This window comes from Marmota flaviventris, chromosome 13, assembly GCF_047511675.1.
Source record: "Marmota flaviventris isolate mMarFla1 chromosome 13, mMarFla1.hap1, whole genome shotgun sequence".
Taxonomy (NCBI): domain Eukaryota; kingdom Metazoa; phylum Chordata; class Mammalia; order Rodentia; family Sciuridae; genus Marmota; species Marmota flaviventris.
In genome coordinates, this window is record NC_092510.1 from 88,272,579 (window position 1) to 88,277,418 (window position 4,840).

The 4,840-nt window shown below is 31.3% G+C and overlaps 1 non-coding gene across 1 annotated transcript; it reads right to left on the reverse strand.

The window, feature by feature from the left end:
- Positions 1 to 2,527: 2,527 nt before the first annotated feature.
- Positions 2,528 to 2,634, reverse strand: LOC114100982 (U6 spliceosomal RNA). Its single transcript, XR_003584192.2, has one exon. It is a non-coding gene; the product is annotated as a U6 spliceosomal RNA (small nuclear RNA).
- Between the last annotated feature and the right edge of the window lie 2,206 nt (positions 2,635 to 4,840).

A 4,840-nucleotide genomic window follows, 5' to 3' on the forward strand; every position in this document is an offset into this window, starting at 1 on the left:
TTTATTCTATGCTGATATCAGAAATTACTTATCTAACAGTACACTTGTTGTGTGTAGCCACAGGTTTCAGAAGCAGATGGCATGTGTTAAACAGTATATGTATGAATTAGCTCTGGGAATAATTTCTGCTCAGGGTATGATAGAAATTAGGAGGTGAGACAAATTAAAAAATTGGAAAAAAGGCTATGCAAAATGTCACTCTCACACCTCCTTTTTCTATTGTGAGGGTGTGCACACAGTGTGTGTAGTGTGTGCATGCTTATACCTTACACACACACACACACACAAATAGACCTTTAACTTATAAATAAATCTTCTAAGTCCTCCAGATAAATCAAAATGATTTTTCTTTGATATTCAAGGTCCTGGTCTAATAAACATATGGATAAAGTTTCAATCCCATTTTCACATATGTGATGAATTTAAGATCTTGAAAAATTTACTTCACATTGCTGCATCAAATATTTGTTATCTGTGAAACAAAGAGTTGAGAAAGATTATCTTTACCTACATTTACATCTTAAATTCTGACAACAAGATTCTATAAACCAATATTACCTAACTCTGAAGAATAAGACTATTTTCATGTAACTAATCTGCAACATTCTGTGATCCTCAAACCTATAAACAACATTCCTGTATACATAGCCTTGAATATTTGCTGATTCAATTAGCAGCCTGCAGTAGTTTGCAATATAAAAATGATCGTGATACTTCAGGCTTTCTTCTATTCAAATCCTGAATTTGATTCAGTTTTTTCTTTTTCTTTCTTTTGTTCTTTTTGGTTTGTTTTCAGTTTCTCTGCTTCTTGAATGATATTTGGACCTGTGACCTATATTAACCAATAGTTTTCCATTACTTGGATATCATATAGATTTTGTAACCTGCCCACCAAAAGATCTTGTGTGTTTTCTACTCTTGCTCTCTTAGAAACCTGATATGTTTCCAAGAGAACAAGTTAAGTCCAGCAGGATAGAGGATGAGAGACCACATGGAGCACAGTTGAACCACTCCAGCTGAAGACATCAAAGAAAAACCAACCCTGAGGCTTGTGATACATGACCAATTGCATGAGTGAACTCAGATCAGACCAGAAGAACTTCTCAGTTGAACTAGCTCAGACTAAAGTGTTGACCCACAGAATTGTGTGAAAATTTAAAGTTTATTTTTAAAACCCAAAATGCGGTTTGTTACACAGAAAATGCCAGCTGATACCCAAAGCTTCCAACTTGACTTTTCTTTAAAGAAGATCTTCAAAACTAGTTCAAGATTCTTACATGACACCATTTCTTCAATGAAGTCTACTTTAGTAATTTTAATGGCGTTGATCATAACCATTTATTAACTAAACAAATATTTTGTGATTTTATTTATTATAAAATAATAAATAATATTATTTTTATTATTTATTATTTTATAATAAAATAATTATTTTATTTTATTTCTTATAGGAAGTACACTTCCATCACATCAAATACTGCCTGCAATGGATTATCTTCCAGAACAGGCCATTTATTATATCATAACAACTGGAAGTCCAAAACCCATGCTTCCAAGACTTCTATATTAGTCTAGTCTTGTTTAGATTTCTACAAAGTGAGTGATAATGGCAAGTTATTTGAAAGAAGAAAAAGAAATAATGATGGTAGGTGATACTGGGCATTCAATGAAGGTGAAACAAGCCTTGTTAATTTGATGTGGTCCCATTTGTTAATTATTGGCTGTATTTATTGAACTTTAGGTGTCTTGTTTAGGAAGCTGGTGCCAGCACCAGTATGTTGGAGTGTTGACCCTAGGTTTACAGTTACAAAGTTTCTGGTTTAATTTCTAAGTATTTGACTCATATTGATTTGACTTTTGTGCAGAGTGAGAGATAAAGATCTAGTTTAATTCTTCTACTTATGGATTTTTCCAGCACCATTGGCTAAAAAAAGTCATCTTTCTTCCAATGTGTACTTTTAGCATCTTTGTCATCAAACATTAGATAACTAACTATGTGAGATGGTTTCTGTGACTTCTGTTCTATCCCACTGGCCTTCATGTCTACTTCGTGTCTATTTTGATGCCAACACCATGCTATTGTTTGTTTATTTTTTACTAAAGCTCGGCAGTATAATTTGAGTTTAGGTATTGTGATGCCTCCAGCATTGCTCTTTTTGCCCAAGACTGCTTTGGATATTCTGGATCCTTTATTCTTCCAAATGAATTTTAGGACTGCTTTTTCTAGTACTGTAAAGAATGTAATTGGTATTTGATGAAGTATGCCTTGAATCAGTATAATGCTTTTGATATCAAGGCCATTTTGATGATATTAATTCTGCCTATCTAAGAATAAGTGTGAGGTTTTTTTTCATCTTCACTTTCTTTCTTTGGTATTCTATAGTTTTTTTTTTTTCAACCCCACCATTTTAATAAAATGAAATACAAGTACAAAATACTGTACAAGAATGCTTTTTACTATGTGGAGATGGAATAATATATTTGTGTTTTTTTTCCAGAATCAGTATCATCCAGTACTTTCCACTGTAAAAATATGGAACATTTCGTGAATTTGTGTGTCATCTTTGTGCAGGAGCAATGCTGATTTTCTCTGTATTGTTCCAATTTTAGTATATGTGCTGTCAAAGTGAGCACAATATAGTTTCTATTATAGATGTCTTTCTCCTCCTTGTTTTAATTCCCAAGTATTTTATTTTATGTTTTAATGTTATCATGAATAAGGTATATATATTTTTATTTCTTTCTCAGCAGAATAACTATGGAAGTATAGATAAGCTGCTGGTTTATGAAGGTTGATCTTACATCTTACAACGTTGCTCAATTTTCTTTATTGCTTTAGAGGTTTGATAGAGTTTTTTAGGTCTTTTAGACATAGGATCATGTCATTAGCAAACAGAGATATCTTGGCTTCTTTTTTTCCTATTTGTATCTTTTTAATTTCTTAACTTACCTGATTGCCCTGGCTGGAGTTTAAAAAAAAAACTCTATTGAATATTAATGTTGAAAGTGGGCATCTTTGTCTTGTTTCTGAGTTAAGAAAAAATGCTTTCAGGTTTTCTCTAGTCAATATCATATTGGATATGATTTTTGTCATATATACACTTTATAATGTTGAGGTTAACTCCTATTTTATCCAGCATTTTTAACATGAATAGGTGCTGGATTATATCAAAGTCCTTTGCCAAATCTATTGAGATGATTGTATGACTCTTGTCCTTAATTCTATTTATGTGGTTAATTACATTTATCAATTTCTGTATGTTGAATAGACCTTTCATCCCTGGGATAAAACTCACCTGATTATGGTGTACTATCTTCTTGAAGGGTTTGAATTTCTTTGGTAATATTTTATTAAGGATGATTGCATCTAGGTTCATCTGGGTCATTAGTCTGTAGTTTTCTTCCCTAGATATGCCTTTGTTCGCTTTTAGAATCAGGGTATTTCTGGGTTCTTAGAATGTATTTAGGAGTATACCCTCCATTTCTATTTCATGTAATAATTTGAGGAAGTCTAGTATTAGTTCTTCTTTAAATGCCTGATAGAACTCAGCTGAGAATCTGTCTGGTCCTGGGTTTTTCTTTGTATGAAGGTTTTTAATTGCTACTTGAATCTCATTGCTTGATATTGGTTTGTTTAGTTTTTTTTTTACACCTTCCTGGTTCAATTTGGGCACATCATGTGTGTATAAAAATTTGTCAATGCCTTCTCAATTTTCCATTTTACTCCAGGTAGAGTATGAATAGTCATAATAGTTTCTAATAATCCTCTGAATTTCAGAAGTTATTATGCTGATATCTCCATTTCAATATCTAATTTTCTTGATTGCAGTCTTCTTGCTTTTTCTTTGGCTAGTATGGCTAAGGACTTATCAATCTTGTTTATCTTTTTAAAGAAACTTCTCTTTATTGCATTTATTCTTTGTATATTTTTCTGTTTTAATTGTTATCAATTATATTGATTCTGGCTTTGATTTTATTTCTTGTCTTCTATTTTTGAATTAGTTTGTTCTTTCTGTTCTGAGATCATGGTGTATAACATTAGATTATCTATTTGGGATCTTTCTCTCTCTCTCTTTTTTTAAATTTTAATACAGGCACTCAATCCTACAAATATACCTCTTACATCTACCTTCATACTGTCCCAGAAAATTAAATACGCATTTCTCTGTTCTCATTTGTTCCTAAGAATTTCTTGATTTCTTCTATCATACATTCCTTATTTTAAAGAGTATTTTCAATGTCCATGTACTTATATGTTTTCTATAATTTTTCTTGATGTTGATTTCTAATTCCATTTCATCATTATCTTATAAGACACATGAAATTATGTCAATTATTTCTTTGTATTTGCTAAGACTTACATCACAACCTAGAATAGGATCTGTTTGGAAAAAAGTTCTATGAATTTCTGAGAAGAAGAATAATTTAGTTGCTTTTGATGAAATATTTTGTAGATATTTATTGGATCTATTTTTAATTTATATTATTATTTAGGTTATAAATATATTTTTGGACTTATGCCTGGATGACCTTTCTACTGGTGGAAAGGATGTGTTGAAGTCACCCAGTATTGTATTGGGGTCCACCATGGTTTTAACATCAAAAAGTAATATTTTTTAAGTAATTAACTGCATTGACATTTGGGCATAAATATTTACTATCACATGCCTTTCTGTTGAATTATTCCATTTACCCATATTTAGTAACTTTCTTTGGCTCTTCTGATTAATTACTGCATACTTCCACTTTGTAAGATATAGGAATAACTACTACTGCTTTTTAAAAAAAATGTTGTTTACATAGAATGCATCTTTTTACTTTCAGCCTGTGGATGTCTGTG